We start from the raw sequence: 20,904 nt of genomic DNA on the forward strand, positions 1-20,904 counted from the left end.
TCTTTTTAGTTTCCTATTCTTATTGTACTGATTTCTATTTCATTAATTTATTCCCTTATATTTTTTCTCTCTTTATTTAGAGCTTACTCTTCTTATTCTAGTTCCTTAAATTAAAGGCTTAGACCATTGATTCATTGCTTTATTCCCCTCTAATGTTAATATTTAGTGCTATAAATTTATCTTTAAGTTGTATCTAGCATTTTAATATATTGTACTTTTCTTTCCATTTATTTCATTTATATTTTAAAATTTCCCTTGAGATTTCTTCCTTATCCATGTGTTACTTACATTTCCAAATATTTGAAGATTTTCTCATTTCTTCCTTTATTTCAATTTAGTTCCATTGTGCTTGATGTGCATACATGATTATAATCATTTTATTAATATTTTATAGGTCCAGGATATATATCTTGATGTGTTCTGTGCACATGTGAAATAATGCTTTATATGTTTTGTTGGCTATAATGTTCTATAAATAACAATTAGGTCAAGTTGGCTGATAGCTTAGTGCAGATCTCCTATATCCTTACAAATGTTTTTCTAATTATTTTATCAATTATTTTGAGAGAAGCATAGAAGTCTACAAATATAATTGTGTATTTTCTATTTATTCTATTAGCTATTTCTTTTTGTATTTTGAACCTTGTTATTCTTTGCATACCCATTTTGGATTATCACATATTCTTATTGAATTTAACCCATCATAACCACATAACCACCTTTGTCTGTTATTCTGAAGTCAATTTGATTATAATTTGGCTAATATTTGCCTGGTATATCATTGCAAATTGAATCCAGCCATATATCTTCAAAAGTGTAAGATACCATTATTAAATAAGTTTAATTTTATAAATCCAGCATTATGTCAGTGGAGATTAAATTACTGGAGAGTAATTTAATTAAGTATATAAACAAAATACAAAAAAGTAATAATTATCTCAACTGACCTACACAAATATTTGACAAAAATTCAAAATTTATTCGTAATAAAAACTTGCACGACAGTAAGAATTGAAGAGAATTTTCTCAAACCATTAAAGTGTATCTTTGAAAAAACTCACGTAAGAGTGAAGAATTAAATGTTTTCTCTCTTGAAAATCAGAAACAAGTCAAGAATATTTTTTCTAAAATCTCTTTAATATTGTACTGGAGATAGATCATTACTAAAACAATATGACAAGATAAAGACAATGTATATGAATTTGAAAGGAATAAATGAGTATTTATAGATGTCATGATAGTCTATGTAAAAATTCCCACAAAATACACCCCTCAAAAGCTACTAGAACTAATCAGTTTAACAAAATCACAGAACAGAAAGTTAACATACAAAATGTAGTTGTATTTTTTTACACTATCCACGGTGTTATTAAGAGAAGTCAAAAGAGGTGCTTAGCACACAAAATTTAGGATGGCAATCACTTTCAAGGCTGTAGTACTAGCAAGAAACAATTTTTAATTAAAATTTTAAAAATGTTTGCAGTACCATCAAAACCCTAAAATAATTAGTGATGAATCTGTAAGGTAAGATATAAAGTTGAAATTATAAGGGTAGAATCAGATTTTTTTTTGTTGTTTTGGTAAGAGCTAGTGGTTGGGGAAGAGTAATTCCAAAATTAAACCAGGGAAGATTCTATGTCTTGACTATGGTAGGGGTTACAAAACCTCATACAGTTGGCCAAATTTATGTAACTAAATTATTTAAAAGAGTATATACTCTGTGCACATTGAACATCAATAAACTTGACCTCATCTGCAAAATATGTCAGTGAAGAAATATGAATTGCATAAAACCTAGTATTGATTAATCACATCAGATTACTATATTAGTGATTCAAATGAATGTCTTGGTTCAGAATGATACCACGTGGTCACTATCAGCTTTCTCACATTCACCTATTTTAACACTCACTATGCTATCACTTATTCATTTGTTCACTAAATCATCCTCACATTTATCTATTCAACAAATCTTAATGTATGTGCTGCAGGACAATCATTGTACGTAATAGAATAACTTAAGGGAATAGATTCAGGGGTCCTTTTATCTGAGTCACAGTTCACCTCTATTTTATCAGTGTGACCTCAGGGAGTTATATTATGTGTGATGCTCATGTTTTTTCATCTGTAAAATAATGTTAATATTTACCTCCATGTAAAGCTGTCTTGGCACAGTGATTCTGTGATATATCATGTGTGATTCTCATGTTTTTTCATCTGTAAAATAAGGTTAATAATATTCACCTCTTTGTAAAGTTCTCTTGGCACAGTGTCTGGCACATATACATAATAGAAAGTAAAATATTTTCCCTTCCCTTCCCTTTATGCCAGCATTTCTACGGTATGACTTCTATGCTTTTGGTGTCAGAATCACTTGCTATATATTGAAATCTAATCTTTGAGAATATAATTGCAGAAAGTACAATTTATTAAGCATTGAAATTGGGCATGCAATGATCATCTGACGCCCCTAGGCTTCACTTGTTTTCACCTTCTGCCTCCATTCTTTTTTTTTTTTCCACAAGCAAAATTCCCACCTGCACAATCTCCCTTAACCTCCAAAAACAATTTTAACCTTGAACTATGATGGGTTTTATTTTCCTAAAAGTGTCATCAGAGGGCCTTCTGTATTATTTTGAGGGTGCGTAAGAATTCAGATTTTGAACGTCAATCCAGACCCACTGAACTATAATTTGGGGAGGTAGGAATTCAGGAATCTTCATCTAAATAAGCCTCCCAGGTTATTCTTATGCTCTGTTAACATTTGAGAACTTTAGCCAAACCCAACAATCACACTTTCCAAAACTCTGATGATATTTGGGCTCAGTTCTGGCAACCCAATTCATATTTACTGTCCTGTTCCTGGTCCTCACTATCTAAGCAGCAGGACTGGGAGACCTCATTGTATTTTTACTATGCAGATTTTGTCTCAAACCTGCAGCCCCATGAATGAGGGTTGTTTCCTACTGATATCTCTTTATTCTAAAAGTATTGATTGGGCAACTAGTGGGTGTCAGGTCCTAATATAAGTGAGGATATAGCAGTGACAAAAGAAAAAACAAACAAAACATGTTTTCCTGGAGCTTAGTTTTTAATAATATAGACAGTCAACTAAGAAAATTGAACAAACATAGCATGTTAGATGGCAAAAATGCATTATAGAGAAAAGGGAAACAAGGATGGACATAGAAATTTGAAGATATTTTAAGCAAGATGACAAGGAAAGGCCACACGAGGAGGTGCTGGTTTACCTGCTGCTGCTTGTGCTTTCTAATATTGCTGAATGAAAAAGTAATATTTTCATTGTTATTGACATGCCTACCCTCTTATTGGAAGCATGACAGTAATTTAGCATGTCCCTGGCCTCATACAGCCTGCTTGCCTGGCCCACGACATGAAGTCTCTTGCCATAGCCTTAAGATGTCAGATTCCGCGAATGGACTTGGTTTTCTAGAGCCAGGAGCTGGGTCTGGCTATGTTTTCTGCCCCATGTCACTTTTCCTAAATTGGCCATTACCAACCACACTTAGAAGAGATTCACCTGGATTTGAAGGGTTAATTGCAGTGACAGGCTACCACCAGAAGAGGGTAGCAGAGGGTTGCAGAGTAAGAGCTGCTGCTGGCCTAGGTCTTCCCCTACTGAAGAATGAAGTTGTCTTCAAACAAATGACTAATATAGTCAGTCAAGAGGTGAGTTCACTGGCTAAAGCAATGGCCTGAGAAGAATGTTATTTATAAGAGCTGGGACTGGTCTTGAATTTCACATGCCTTGGAAGAAATAGGGAGTATAGTGTATCAGAGACGATTCTAGTGCCCTTAGATAATATAGATCCCTAAAGTATATCCCATAACATGAATGTCTACTCTACTATGGCCTCTGTCTATTCTTCAGGTTCCTCTCCTGTCATTCCTACCCATTCAACCCCTGTTAAGTTCCACCCAATGAAGAACACAATGGCTTCTAAGCATACCATGAGATCTCAAGATTCAGACCTTACTTTTCTTTCTTTCCATAGTAAACATTTATTAATCTCAAGTCCCTTGCTTAAACTGGGTACATAAAACTGAAGCCTCAGATCATTCCCTTATTTGGGAATAACATGAAGGTGGGACCCAAGACCACCTCTGGGGTTTATCGCTGCAATTCCAGGGACTAGCACGGTACCTGGTACCTTATAAACACTCAATAATTTTTATTGCAAAAATTAATCAGTTTATTATATGAGGTAATTAACACAAATGGGAATTATTACAGTTCTTCTTTCTTAAAAGGGCAGCAGGATGACAAATTTTATTTCTACCTTGTGCTCTGCAGAAACCAGATATAATACCTCCTCTGTGAGGCATACCTAGCAGGAAGCCTCCCACATATTGAATGCTTTGAGCAGTCCCCTGACAGCGATATCAAGCAGATAAAGTTGAAAATGTATTAGAGGGAAGCAGTAGTTTCTTAAAACGATCATCACCCATGACCCTTGGTTCAAACCAACCCAGAGGTCATCCTTGTCCCTTGTGTTCCTCAGGGCCAGGACACTGCCACCTGTCAACAGCAGCAGATTTGCCGGCATCTCTCTCAAAACAAAACTAACAGGAATTCTGGTTTAAAAGCCACACAATATTCTTACCATCTAAAGCTGAAAAAATAAAACAGAGAAAGGAATAAGGATTGAGGTTTTTTTTTTTTTTCCTTTCCGACAATGTTGTAAAAACGAACAAAATAAGACCAAAAAAAAAGCATTTATCTTTCTTAACCTTTATAAGATACCTGCAAAAATGTATTATTTTAATTATTATCATTTGCCTCATTTCTGAGAGGTAGTGAAATAAAGGGAAGTAAAAAGGCTTGTTTGGGTCAGCCACTGAGGTCTTTACATTTTAGAGCCCAGGTTTGTTTGTTTGTTTGCTTCTTTTCTGCCATGTTGCCTCAATTCAATTTAGTGTAACTCATGTATTGTGTTTTATAATTTACAAAGTGTGCTAACATTGATTTTCTAACCTATCCATCATAAGTACCCTATTGTACAGATAAAATACTAGTTCTATCTTTGGACAGATAAAGATACTGAAGTCATAACAAGAACACATGAATTTTGACTGTAAATATGGTCTTCCTTGAGCAAATGGGCCCCCCTTGCAAAATAATTCAGTCTGCTTAAATTATAACCTAAGAATAGGCCAAAAGCAGGTCTTTGCAAGGTGAAATCTGTGCTTTTAGTCTTACATGGGTGCTTAACTGCAATTCAAACTTGTGCATATATAAGGCAGTAAAAACTTATACAAAAATTGCATTTTCTTTATTCAAAATGCAGAAAAGAAAGCAAAAATCAACATTATCATTTAATCCCAGTCCCCACTGCTCTGTCATGTATTTGTGTTGGGGAGGGAGGGTGTGGATAGCATTAGTATCATTATTATCAGATAAGTAGAGGAAGAATAGAGACCAGGTGGAATTGGCTCAGTTGTTTGGCAGAGTGAATTAATGAGTTTTGGGTTGTTTAAAAAAAAAAAAAAAAAAGTAAACGTTAGTGCTTACTTTGGCAATAGAGTCTTATAAGGATTAAATTAGTTACATAAGAAAATTAGGGGAATACATTTGGTTTTACCTGAATTAATACCAGGAGGTAATAAAGGGAAATTCCCACAATAGCAAAGAATGATACTTTGGCAGACCTGAAATCCAAATTGAAACATGACTATGAGAACTGACCTTCCTCATAATGTCAGCAATATTAGAGAGAAACTCAAGTATGGAACGTGGGGTTCAAGCTAATGCAATGCAGAAATTAAGAAGTAGGGAGAGCCTAACTGAGATATAGATTATACTTGAAAATCGCAAGATGACTAGTCAATTTTTATTGAGCAATTATTGTATGCCAGCCTTATTTAATGCATTTTCCATATATTTTTAATTTAATTATCACAATTCTATTAAGTAAATACAATGATCATCAACACTGTACAAATGAACAATGAGGCTTAGAGATATTAATTTTTTCTCAAAATCCCACAGGAAATAGAATCAGGCTGAGAATAGTTAAGTCTATCTGATCCAAGTGCCTGTGACCTTAATTATTCTTCTTCATAACTTCAAGAACCTGGAAATATAATTTATAGCAGAAACTTTTTATCTCCAAATTATTCATTAATTTATATTCAACTCTGTCACATAGAGTTAACAAGACTTCCAAAAATTATGCTATTAAAGCCATTGCTTAGGATGCTTCCTTATTATCACCACTTAAATTATAATCAAAATGAGCTATTTCAATGAAATTATCTCACAGTTTGCAAGTTTCTCTTCATTATACCCAGGAACCAAATGCATATGTCAAGGAAAAGCTTAGGTGAGGCTTTCCTATTTAGCTTTTAGAAATGTTGACTTCCAAGGACAAATTGGTATTATAGAATTGTTTAACAACTCTCAGTTTATTTGCATCTATATAATGGAAGTGTGAAGCAGCCTCCATATGCAAAGAGATAATGATGATTCTGTACCTACAGCTAGTTTGAAAATGTTCATTTCAATAAGCATGTCCTCTGTGACTGGATGTGGTGTCTCACACCTGTAATCCCAGAACTTTGGGAGCTGAGGCGGGAGGATCATTTGAGGCCAGGAGTTCCAGACTAACCCAGGCAGCATAGTGAGATCCTGTTTCTATAAAACAAAACAAAAAATAAGTATGTTCTCTGAGTTGGGCTGTGATTGGTTGTGGCACTGGGGATGAGGGGAAAGGACTAAAAATAAAGGTAACATTTGAACCCTATCCAGGAAGAATGTATGCTTCGAATGAAGAGACTAATTTATTACATATTAAATAACTGAGAATTTTTTCAAGAAAATGCACTAGGGAATGATAATATGCTGCTTTCATAATGTAAATGGATACCAATTCCTGAGTGATTTCTACTGCCAGGCACTATGAAAGAAAATTTTCATAGACTATTGCATTTAATCCTCACAACAGTTCTATAAAGTATTTATTCTTTACTTTCATCTTAGAATGAGGAAACCCAGATTCTGTCATGGTCATGTATATTTTGGGAATGAAAGGTATGGGCTTTCAGTTTGAGTGTATGAAGTTCTTGGCTTCCTTTCAATCTGGGATCCAGTGGGTCTTTGAAATATTATCGTCTAGAACAAATATGAAATTACTTCCACCTATCAAAATCATATAATATCTTACAGTGCCTGCTATGCCTTATTCACTCTAAAATTGCCTTGTTGGATGATCAATGTATCAGTTAGGAGTGTTTGGCGATGCAGGTAAAGAAAACCTGTTAAACGATGACTTAAGATACATGGATTACAGCTCTCACATAACAAGCAGTCTGGCAGTAAGATGCTGCCAGTATGGTTAAAAGGTTCAGTGAAAGCTGAGCCAACATTATATTGTTCTCTTTGCTGTTCCGCATGGTGACATGAATGCTGCCCCAACTTCAAGTATCATATTTTCACGGCAGTAAGAATGAGTAAAGGGATCAGTTCATCTCTGTGGGTCTCCAGGTAGCTAAAATCACAACAATAATAACCATAATAATAACTTCCATGCATTTGTTGCTGCCTGTTTGCCAGGTTGTGTAATATTTTTCTATAGTTTTTCACATAACTCTTATAATAAAATGAGATGGCACTATTATTATTATCCTCATTTTACATATTATAAAATTGAGACACAGAAAAGTAATGTCATATAGTCAAGGTCCTACAATTAGTAATAATGAAAAGCAAGATTGCAGCTCTGTTCTTTCTGGCTCTAAATGTGGTGTTTTTAATCCTGTGCTATGCTGATTCTTACAATCGGTAGATAAGGGCTTGAATATATGGTTATGCATCTAACCTTTAGAGCCTATTTGAGGTGTCTCCTTCTACATCAATCCCTTCATAATCCACCACACTTTCAAATTCCCTTTCCCCTCTTTTCATTTGCTATGTATTTGTCACATCTTTTACAGCACTGTATTCTTTATTCTATTAGTCATTTACCACATTTTCTTATTTCTCAGATTCAGTTCTAAGAACCTAGTAGGCAGGATCCATGTCCATTATTAAGCGCCAGCATGCCGCAGGTGTTTAGTAAATGTGTGTTGAGAAGTCAGCTGAAACCCCTCTCCTCTGGTCCCGCTACTTGCTACCTAAACTCTCTCAGTGCCATTTAAAAAAGTATGCTGAAGCTGGGATTTCCTTTGGCTAAGTCCTATTGCTTGGCTTCTTTTTTGACTAGATATGATAGTCATTAAACATAATTTATGATTTTTGGAAATATAAATAGGAATACAGTAAGTCAATGACTGTTATACTCAGCTATTCTCACTAATAATCTATAAAGTAAAAAAACACAGCCTTTTTTCCCCCTTCATGACTTCTCAACACACATTTACTAAACACCTGTGGCATGCTGGCGCTTAATAATGGACATGGATCCTGCCTACTAGCTTCTTAGAATTGAATCTGAGAATTCTATAAAACAAGTAAGTAGTCTGTCTTTGTGGTATATGAAGTATTTGTAATTTATAAGGTACTGATCCTTTTAGAATCAATGTAATAATAATTGTCCCTATCTCGTTGCACATGACATCTCCTTACTCTAGAGCTATTCTTATATATTTAATATTCATCAGGTATCTTCACGGTGCCATCTCATCTATTATTTCCTTTACCCATAAAATATTTAATAACATATTCTGTGTATGTCACTGTATAAGACACTGGGAATATAAAAATATTTTAGTATAACTATTAAGAAGAATCATATTCAAGGCACATTAACAGGCAAAGGAAGGAGTTGATGTTCATTAGGGTGGTATGGAAGGCATTATAGAAATTATGTAACAACATCTTGAAGGAGGATAAGAATGTTATCAGATAGACAAGGAGGTAATAGGATGAAGGAAAAATTAGATATAAAGATGTTAAAAAATATGACACTTTGGGGAAATGTAAATAATTATATGTGTGCTAAGTATGAATGGCAACAAAGGAGTGTAAAAGCCAAGTTAACACAGTAAGTTTTCAATAAGTCATTGTACAACATACCAGTTCAAGGTGCTTTCAGTCCTTCTGCAGACAACAGCTCAGGGAAAATTAAGTAGCAGAAACCATGTCTAGATACTACTGTTGTTTAGTGATCATATGGATTCTACCATTTTTTTTTTTTTTTTTTTTTTGAGATAGAGTCTCGCTCTCACCCAGGCTGGAGTGCAGTGGTGCAATCTTGACTCACTGCAACCTCCCGCCTCCCAGGTTCAGGCAATTCTCCTGCCCAGAAAGTAGCTGGGACCACAAGCGCACACCACCACACCTGGCTAATTTTTGTATTTGTAGTAGAGATGGGGTTTCACCATGTTGGTCAGGCTGGTCTTGAACTGCTAACCTCAAGTGATCCACCCACCTCTACCTCCCAAAGTGATGGGATGACAGGTGTCAGCCATACTCCCGGCCTTCCACTTCAATTTTTATCAGGTGAGACAATAAGACAGGGTGATGCTCAGATCAGTTTCACCACATACCATTATTCTGGACATGTGGTGTATTAGTTATCTATTTTTGGTGAGTAGAATACCCCCAACACTTATCAGCTTAAATCAACATTTTATTCATATTAATAGTTTATGAGAATCAGGGATCCTGGAGCAGATTTGTGAAGGGTTTGAACTCAAGGTCTCACACAAGGTGGCAGTCAAGCTGTCAGCTGGGGCTGCAATCATCTGGAGGGTTGACATGGGCTACAGAATGTGATTCAAATATCAATTGTATAGGTTTGTTTATAATGAGATAGAGAGATAGAGAGAGAGAGAGAGAGAGAGAGAGAGAATTTTCAATGTCTTTTATGTCCTATAAATTCCAAAGTCTCACCCTGTCTCTTCTGTTTTATTCTATCAGACACACAGACCTTCCATAATAGAATGTGGGAAGGGAATACACAAGGACATGAGTACTAGGAGGTGGGGATTAGTTGGGGGTATCTTACACGATTATTACCACAGTGTGCCCTCTGGCTGTAATGATATGCATACCTCCCACATGTGAAACACACACTTCTATATACATTTACAATTCCTTTTCAATAAAAGAGAGAAATGAGCGGCACATACTAGTCTTGGTTTCTAGCAATTCTGAGATCCAACTGGGAAAATGTAGCAAGTTCTTTGATTAAGTCTCAGTTTGCTTCTGCCCAGAAGTCATAGCCCTTGGCTTTCCCTTCTGGATTCTTGTTTCCACTGAACCACTCTTCCTTTTATAGGAGATGTAGTATGTATTTGCAGGTAAGTAGTCCTTTCAGCCTATTTCCTGCTAGGAGAAATTTGGCAGGCCCAAAGGCCTTTCATTTTGTACTCCTTCTGTCCCTTTTCATCCAAGCTGGCATGGTTTCTATTGATATATTATCTTAAAAACTTTTTAAATCTCTTGTGAATCTTCTTGCAGTTCATTCCATTAGGTAAAATCCACACCCACAAATTTCTCCAAAATAAGCCCTTCTTTACCTTGGATTTCTACAGATAACACTCCTAGAAGCCTAGTCTGTCTGGAAGGACTTTTACCTGACAGAATGGTGTATGTGGAAGTACCATCTTCAAATTATCTAAGATAAACATAATTTTTAAACATGGTATTTACTGCATCTTTGGACCTTGTTTTCCTTGCTCTTTGTTCAGAGGCCATGTCTTAATTTTAAAATCTTTTGCTACCTGTGGAAGCTTAAAAATTTAAAACTATGAAATCTCAACTTTTTACACATATATTAGCCTTTCCTTTTATTTACTTCTCTCATTTCTCATTTACTATAAGTAGCAGGAAAAAAAAGAACACATGCTCAACATTTCAATGAACACTCTTCTTAATATCATTTCAGCTTGTAACCACTTCCTAGTTTTCAAGTTTTTAGATATTTGTTATGATAGCATACCCACATTGCAGTAGCAGAATCAGTATTACTTATCTAGCCTGCATAAAGTATTACTCCAAAATTCAGTGATTAAACATTTAATATCTAACATAATTTCTAAATATTAGGAAACTGAGTAGTGTAGCTAGTGATTCTGGCTCAAGATCACTCAGAAGGTTGCAGCCAAATATATGCTGAAGCTGTAGTCATCCGGAAGGTTGACTGGGGCTGGAGGAGCCAATCCAAGTCACTTGCATGGCAGTTGGTGGGAGGCCTCAGCTCCCTGTGACATGGACCTCTCCATATGACTGCTCATACAATGGCAGTTGGCTTTTCCCAGAGTAAGTTATTTTAGAAAGGTCTCCAGAATCACAAGCTGGCATTTCTTTGTTTCTACTTTATTCTACTGGACACACAGACCAGCCCTGATATATTTTTGGAGGCAACTAAGCAAAGGGATGAGCATCAGAAGGAAGATCTATGAGGTCCATCTTAGAGGCTGGCAACTATGCGTGGGTATAGTCACAGTCCCTACCTTCAGTGCTTTCATATGTGAAAGAAGCAGTTTTATATCTGTTGTGGAAAATACAGGTAATTAATTCAGCAGGTTAATTCTGTTTGATTTCTATAAAATTTGGAGGGGGAAGGATGGGAGCTGCGAGACTAATCTGATAAAACAGTAAAAAGTATTTTCTGCTGTAACACATTTCAGACAATTCTTTTAAGGGGATAGATTATCCTCTATTTCTTCCTCATAAAATAAGAAATTATGTTACCTTATGGGCTAAAGTGCATATTCAAATTATGCTAATTTATTTTTGATTAAGGAGAATGAGTGGAAGAGAGAAACTAACATTTGATAAAACTCTTAAAAAGTAGAGACATTATACCATGTCTGTATCAAGGTCAATATTATTTAATCCTTACCATAACACTGTAAGGTAATGATAATATCCTTCATTTTACACTTCCAGAAAATAGAGCTATGAAAAGTTGAGAAACTTAGTTTAAACCATACAGCTAACTTTTCATTTACAACCATTATAGAATAATAGGGACTGGTTTTCCTTTTCATCTAAAGTTGTTGAACTTAAAAAATGGGCGTAATAAATGCAAAAATAGTTTTCAGTTATTTCACAACCACTATTTAGGACAGGTAATTACCAAGATATGGGAAATTTCAAGGTGAGCCCTACTATTATGCCAGGTTGCTTTCTGGATAATGTCCAGGTTTTAGCATGGGAACTGGAGTCCTGAGAAAGCCTGGCACTCTTTCTCTCTATCAAAGTGACAGGATTGAAATATGAAGAGGTTGTGGTGGCTACAATTTTGGGGGCAGGTACCAGAGCAGAGAGTGGCATACAGTGGAGGGAACTACGTTGTTTGCTCTAATTTGGCCTCGAGGTGTTTTTCTGGATAGTGACTATAATCAGTAGCTTTACTCTCATGGGAATCCAAGGGATGTGGTTTTGAATGTTTGCAGTTTGCCTTTTGGGGGATACTTTTTTTATCCTGGCAAATAACCTAATGCCTAAGTATCTGACCCATGACCAGGTGTTCCTCTCAAAATGTGTTGTTTATACTCACACATACCCTTGTATATCTTTTCTTACCCTTGTCCAGTTTATTTCTAACATCATATCTACTCTTAAGGAGAGCCTTGACCAGGAGAAAAGTTAGGTCCATGTGGGTAAGTCACGTGAGACACAGAGGAGTCAACAGAACAAAAACACATATTCTGTTGACTATTTATTATTTATAGGTATAGAAGCCATTTATTATTTATAGGTATCAAAATAGAAGTACCAACAAGGGCCAATGGAAAGATCACAGGGGCCATGTGTTCAACCTGAAAGTGAGGAGCCGGAGAGACAGATGGACCTATGGGCCAAGGCCTTTACAGGGATCCGGGGTGTTATCCAAGGAACTTTCCTGTGGAGAGTTCTAATTCATGGGTTTAAAACAAGCATTCAGTGGGGCCATACTGTGACTAAGAGGTGATCATTAAGAGATATCTATGCAATCCATGTGGAGTGTGGGTGTCAGTGGGGCAAGTCAAGTAGATTGTATCTCTAAATCCCACAGGGAGGTGATCACCAGCTGTAGTTGTATAAGGCAGATATCTGTCTTCTATAATGAAAAACTGGGAGGAAGCAGAAAAGTGTAAGTTGTGTTAAGAGTAACTAATCCTTGCTTCTGGTATGAGAAAGTTAAACGTATATTCAAAATGGATACCAAGGTGACATAAAATTACAAGAATTCACTACAGCCTACATAAAAAGCAGGCGAGATCTACATAGAGTTCCACCTGAATCTTCCACTGAGTAATGGCTGTGCATGAGTGTGATGAATTAATCAAGACCAAGGAAAGAAACACCACAAAGAGGCAAGAGGAAGAAGCTGTGAAGCTCACAAATGGCCAGAAACAGTTTGTTTTCCCACTAAACAGGGTGAAAAATGTCATCATAATTCATGAAGCATCAGGTAGAGGACTCAGGAGGCTATCACCTGAATAGGGTGGAAAAAAACGGCACTGTTCCAGACCAACTTAAGAAAACTAAGAAAGCAGGCTTCAAAGGAAAAAACTGACCCTAAGAAATTGAACTGCACCACAGAACCACAGAATAAAGCTCAAGAATATTTAAGGAAACTAATACCTAGTACTCATCAAGCTAAAGATCACAATGCCTGACATCTAATAAAATATCGGCAGATGTGAAGGAAGCGGAAAATATATGACCACTAATAAGGAGAAAAATAAATCAATAAAAAGCAAGAAGACACAGGTGACAATTAGTAAACAAGAACATAAAAGAGTTAAAATACATTCCATATGGTAAAGAAAGTAGGCAAAACCATGACCACTTTAAAGAGAAGCATAGAAGACAGAAAAATGCAAAATTGAATTTCTAGAGATAAAAACTAATTGCATGAGATGAAAACTATCCTGAAGAGGGTAAGGAGCAGAATAGACACACTGGGAAAAAATATTGGTGAAATTGATGCATAATAAAAGAAACTGTCTAAAATGAAACACATAGGTAAAAGTAGTTAAAAAATCATAGCATCAGAGAGTTATGGAAAAAAACTAACTCTGCCTTATATTATGCATAATTGGGGCCATAGAAAGGCATTAAAATACATGAAAAAATAATCGCCAATACACATCATAATGAAATTGATTAAAAATTGGTAAAGATAAATATTAAGGGTATCCAGAGATAAAACAGAGATATTTTGTGCAGAGAATCAGAGGTAAAAATGACAAGGAAATTATTTATTGTTAGAAACAAGGCTCGTCAGAAGACAATGAGGCGGTATCCTGAAACTTCTGGAAACAAACAGAACAGTCAACTAAGAATTCTGGGACCAATGAATAGGTCTAACGAAAATGAAGATAAAATAAAGTGTTTTTCAAATATAAAATGTTGAAATAATTCAACAACAGGTTTTCACTAAAAGAAATTTTAAAGAGAGTCCTTCAGACAGAAAAAAATAATAGATGGCAAATATGTGAATGAATATATTTTCTCTTTTAAAAATATGTTTGAAGATAATTGACAATACAAAAACAATAACAATGTATTAGATAGAGTTTATGAAATATGTACAAATAAAATTTATATTAACAACATTACGAAGAATTTCAGAAGAAGAATAGTGTTCTGGTGTTACCAGTGTACAGAGAGTATATCACTAAATAATTTAAAAATGTATGCTATAAATCCTAAAAGAACAACTATAAATCCTAAAGAATAACTATTCATATTTTATTAATACATAGGTAAAACTAATAAACTAAGAAAGAAGATAAAGCAAAATAGTTAAAAATGTTGAATTAATCTAAAATAAGTCAGAAAATGAGAAAAATATTGATAAAGTAAAAATGAGACAAATGGGAATAAAGAGCAAGATGGAAGATGTAATCCAAACTATATTTGTAATCATATCAAATGTAAATGATGTAAATACCAATCAAAAAGCAGAAAAATCAGACTGAATGTTATCAAGGCTCTGTGCTGCCTAAAATAAATTCATCTTAATTATAAAGACAAATCAAATGATAGGAAATACTATATCATGCTAACACTATCAAAAGAAAGGTAGAGTGGCAAACTTAATATCACAGTATAATTCAGAGTAAAAATTATTACAAAGAATAACTGAATAATTTTATAATTACAAAGAATTAATTCATCAAGAAGATAATAATGCATCTAATAGCAGAACTTCACAGGACAGAAAGCATAGTCTTATACTAATAAAAGGAGGAATAAATTCAAAATGTATTTGAGCATATCTCTCAACATTTCACAGAATAAGCAGACAGACAATTAGCAAGGATATATATAACTTTAACCTCACTATCAACTTACCTGATTTATTTGACATTTATGCAACTCTTCATCCAACATCATAATATGTGTATTATACAAGTACATAAGAAACATTACAAAATTAGACCATCTTCTGGTTCATTAAACAAACCTTATTAAATGTGTATTTTCTGACTACAATGAAATTAAACCATAATCAGTAATAGAAAGACAGCTGGAAAATTACCAAATACTTGGAAACTAAATTGTACACTTACACACGGTTTGTAGAAAAATAAAAAAATAGAGATTAGAAAGTATTTTTAAGTGAACAAAAATAAAAACATGGCATTACAAAAATTGTAGATGCAGCTAAAGCAGAAATCAGAGAAAAATTAGAGCACCAAAAGTCTATGTTAAATAAGAATGAAAGTCTCAGATAATGACTTTTTAATTTTTGCCTCAGGACACTTGGAAAGTTGAGCAAATTAAACCTATAATAAGTCGAGAAAAGGGAACAATGAAAAGCAGAAATCATTAAAATAAAGAACAGTTATACAATATAGAAAATCAAAGAAACCAAAAGCTAGTTTTTTGAGATAATTAATAAAATTAATAAACCCCTAGCCAGACTGCAGAGAGAGAGAGAGAGAGAGAAAAATCAACATTAAAGGAATAATAGGAAAATATTTTGAAAGGTAAAAATTTCATGTCATTTATTAATTTCAACCACTTCGAAAAAAATCAAATTCAAATTTGAGTAAAGGAATAACTTAAGCGTGTGTGTGTGTGTGTGTGTGTGTGTGTAAATTTCCCACAAAGAAAACAGGGGGCTTCATTAGTGAATTCTATTTAACATTTAAGGGGAAAATACTGATTATATTAGGTTGGTGCAAACATAATTGAGGTTTCAAACCATGAATTTCAAATCATTATAACTAGGCGCAAACACATCTTTATTAATCAAAATAGGAAGCATTATAATCAACACATTTTTGCCAGCAAGATATGTTTGTTTATTCCTGTAGCATAAAAATCCATGCTTCAAGATTTGACCAAGTCTTGGAAAGTGAGTAGTCTGTTTTGTCGGAGACTAGGATTGCAACCCCTCCTTTTTCTCTTTTTCATATGCTCATAAATTTTCCTCTATCCCTTTATTTTGAGCCTATGAGGGTCTTTGCATGTGAGATGGGTCTCTTGAAGACAGCACACTGATGGGACTTTACACTTTATCCAGTTTGCCATTCTGAATTTTTTAATTGGGGCATTTAGCCCAATTACATTTAAGGTTATTATTGTTACGTGTGAATTTTATCCTATCATCATGATGCTAGTTTGTTATGATGCAGAGTTGTTTATGTTGTTGCTTCATAGTGTCGTTGGTCTGTGTACTTCAGTGAGCTTTTGTAGTGGCTGATAATGGTTTTTCCTTTCCTATTTAGTGCTTCCTTCAGGAGCTCTTGCAAAGCAGGCCTGGTGGTCAACTGATTTTTGTTCAAAAGTACTAAAGTGATTCAATGTGGGAAAAGATAACCTTTTCAATAAGTTGCCTCAAAACTATTGAGTAACTATATATAAAAAAGTAAATCTCGAACCTTTCCTCATAGAATGTATGAAAATTAACTGAAAATAGATTACAGACCTAAAGCTAAAACCATCAAACATCTAGATTTAAACAACAGAAGATTTTGGATTTGGCAAAGGTGTTTTAATAGGACATAAAAACATAAAAGAATAAATAGGTCTTTATAAAAATGTAAAAGTTCTGCCCTTTAGGAGACACCATTAGATAAAAGAAAGAAGAAACCCATTGACTGGAAAAAACATATTTGCAAAACATGCATTTCACAAAGAACTTACATTTGTAGTATATTAAATAGAACACTTCAACTCAATAATAAGTAAAAAAAGGCCAATATTAAAACTGGAAAAATATTTCAACAGACACCTTATAAAAGGAGATATTAAGATGGCAAATAAGTATGTAAAAATTTACTCAACATCAGCCATTAGGAAAATGCAAATTAAAACCGCAACAAGTTAATGCTTCACAAACTGCTAACGTCCTACAGTTGAATGGTGACAAGAGTTGGTGACAGGCTAGAACTTTAATACACTGCAAATTGGAATATAAAATGATATAAGCCCTTAAAAAAAGTTTTTCTATTTTTCCAAAAGTTAAACATAAGCATCCTATGCATTCTAGCCATTGGATTAGTAGGATTCACCTAAAAAAATAAATAAATAAAAGCAAACACCCAAAGATTTGTATATAAAATTTCACAGCAGTTTTATTCTTATTAGCCAAAACATAGAAACAACCAAATTATCAATCTCTGTTTACTTTTCCTGTATTTGTTTCCATGCAAATGAACAGCCGTGTGTTTGTGTTCTAATGTCTCTTTTTCTTATACAAATGTTATCAACATAAAGTAGGCTGAGGAGAGGAAGAGGAGAGGTTGGTTTTGTTGTCTAGGTGGTGGCAGAGGCAGAAAAAAATACACATATAAGTGGACCTGCACAGTTCAAACCTGTGTTATTCAATTGTCACCTGTATGTGTATATATATGTGTGTATATATATACATACATATATATATACACACATATATACATATGTACATACATATATATACACACATATATACATACATACATATATACACATATGTGTGTGTATATATACATATATGTGTATATACATGTATATGTATTTATATGTGTGTATATATGTGTGTATGTATATATGTATATATGTATATGTATATATGTGTGTATATGTGTGTGTATGTGTGTGTATATATACACATATATATGTGTATATATATACACATACACACACATATACACACATATATATATATGTTGCAAATGTATTCTCCCAGTTTGTCAGTCTTTTAATTAACTTCATTTGTAGTGGGTTTTGTTTTTGCTCATGAAAACTGTTTTTAGAAATTATATGTACTCAAATTTATCAATTTTTTAATTGTATCTGGATTTTGATTTACAGTTAGAATGCCATTCTCTACACCTATGTAAAGAAGAATGCACTGCAATTTAACCTGTTTTATTTAAAGGGGAATAAAACATTTACAAATGTTGCTGTCTTCCATTACCTTCATGGTGTGATGTCTTACTATTACATTGCCAATCTTTTCAGAGTGCATTCTTAAGGACGGGCCAAAGGATGGATCAAAATTATATTCCGAATGACTAATTGTCCCAGTACCATCTATTAAAAAGTCAATTATGACTCAGTGATTTGAGGTGCCGCTTTTTTGTACTCGATAGACTTCCATATTAGTTTGGGTCTATTTTTATGCATTCTACTCTATTCTGCCTGTTTTTCTATTCTTGTGAACTTTCTGTCAACTTAGATTAACACATACTTTTATACATCTCATGTGTCTAAGATTTCCCTTCTTATCACCAACCTAGAGAAATGTCTTCTGCAAGTTTATATTTGCTCCTGGAACACTGCTATAAAGTTTGCCCAAAATTTAACATCTTACCTGTTTCTTTCACTTCACTCCACTCCATGTGAGTCCTCTGATATCCTCTTAGAAATACTGAAAAATAGCAATCAAGTGATTTCATTACTTTACAATAAAATAATTTGACACAAAATAAATACTCATCTTAAGTTTGATGGTCCTGTCAGTACTGAAGTACTTCCTGAATACTATTTTATCTGTACATCATTGCATGGCTGTCAGGGGTTCAGCTTTATCCAGCAAGAGCATCCAGCACATGAAATTCAAAGCTGTGCTTTAATGTTGAGACAAAATTTGGAGCATGGAACCTACCATTTCTTGGGGTGTGTAAATGGAAGGAATATGAAAATCTAAACATTTGTCTCTCAAAATAACTTTTATTTACTTCTTCGTTGATGGTAGATACAATTGCTTGTTCAGTTGACAACAACCAAAAATGGAGTGGATAAGTCAGCCAAATGATAGGCAAAGAAGAAATATGAGATATTCTTTCCTGCAATATTGGTTTGTTTCACACGTGTCATGGCAGAAACATAGGTTGTTTAGATTAAGGTGTTTGGTACAGGCATGCCTCATTTTCTTTGCTTTATTGTACCATATATCTATATCTATATAGATATATATACTGTGTGTGTATATATTTTTTAACAAGTTGAAGATTTGTGACAACCCCGCAAAGAGCAAGTCTACTGGCAGCATTTTTCCAACAGCAGATACTTATTTCCCATCTCATGTCACGTTTTGGTAATCCTTACAATATTTCACATGTTTTCATTAATATTGAATCTGTTACAGTGATCTGTGATCAGTGATATTGATGCTACTATTATTGTTTTAGAGAATCACAAATCATGCCCAAATATAAACCATGAACTCAATTGATAAATGCTGTGTATGTATGTTCTGCCTGCTCCACCAGCCAGCCCTTCCCCTGACTCTCCCTCCCCTTTGGACTTCTTATTCCCTGAGACAAAATAGTATTGAAACTAAGCCAATTAATAACCCTACAAGGGCCTCTAAGTGTTCAGATGAAAGAAAGAGTTGCACATCTCTCACTTTAAATCAAAAGCTACAAATGATTAAGCTTAGTGAGGAAAGCATGAAGAAAGCCAATAAATAATGAAAGAACGGCCTCTTATTCCAAACTGTTAACAAAGGAAAAGTTCTTGAAAGAATTAAAATGTTACTCCAGTGAACATATGAATTATAAGAAAGTAAAACAGCCTTATTGCTGATATGGAGAAAGTTTTAGTAATCTGAATAGAAGACCAAACCAGCCACATTCTCTCAAGCTAAAGACTAATTAAGAGAAAGGTCCTAACTTTCTTCAGTTCTACAAAGGCTGAGAGAGGTGAAGAAGCTGCAGAAGAAAAGTGTGAAGTTATTAGAAGTTGGTTCATGAGGTTTAAGGAAAGAAGCTGTCTCCATAACATAGAATTGTAAGGTGAAGAAGAAAGTGCTGATGTAGAAGCTGCAGCAAGTTATTCAGACATTCAGAAGCTCTAACTAAGAGAATAGATGAAATTGAATGCCTGATTTAAAAGGCTAAAAGGATAGGCTGATTCTCTTGTTAGGGGCTAACACAGCTGATGACTTTAAGTTGAAGCCAATGCCCTGCTAACATTCCAAAAATTCTAGGGCCCTTATAAGCCCTTAAGAATTATGCTAAATCTACTCTGCCCATGCCTATAAGTGGAACAACAAAGCCTAGATCACAACATATCTGTTTACAGCATAGTTTACTGAATATTTTTAACCCACCATTGGAACCTACTTCTCAGAAAAAAATAATTTTATTTTAAAATATTACTACTTATCAATAATGCACCTAGCCAAGCAAGAGCTCTGATGGAGATGTACAGGGAGATTAATGTTTTCATGCCTGCTAAACAACATCCATTTTTCAGCCCATGGATCAAGAAGTAATTTCAACCTACAAGTCATTATTTAAGAAATAAATATTATAAGGCTATAGCTGCCATAGATAGCAGTTATTGGGCTGATGGATCCAAGCAATGTAAATTGGAAACCTTCTAAAAGGATTCATCATTCTAGATGCCATTAAGAACATCTGTGATTCATGGGCAAATGTTAAAATATCGTTATTAACAGGAGTTCAGAAGAAGTTAACTCCAACCCTTATAGATGACTTTGAGGGATTCAAGACTTCAATGAAGGAAATGACTGCATGTGTTATGGAAATAGGAAGAAA

At 34.3% G+C, this 20,904-nt stretch overlaps 1 protein-coding gene across 4 annotated transcripts in view; it reads right to left on the reverse strand.

The window, feature by feature from the left end:
• GRM5 (glutamate metabotropic receptor 5) overlaps positions 1-20,904 on the reverse strand; it is an 810,828-nt gene that overhangs the window by 585,074 nt on the left and 204,850 nt on the right. For all 4 annotated transcript variants that reach the window (XM_054662592.2, XM_054662591.2, XM_063784377.1 and 1 more), the window contains one exon: positions 18,711-18,767. The gene's annotated coding sequence lies outside the window, so the exon portion shown is untranslated. The remainder of the gene's footprint in view (positions 1-18,710; positions 18,768-20,904) is intronic.

This window comes from Pan troglodytes, chromosome 9 (genome assembly GCF_028858775.2).
Source record: "Pan troglodytes isolate AG18354 chromosome 9, NHGRI_mPanTro3-v2.0_pri, whole genome shotgun sequence".
NCBI classification, from domain to species: Eukaryota; Metazoa; Chordata; class Mammalia; order Primates; family Hominidae; genus Pan; species Pan troglodytes.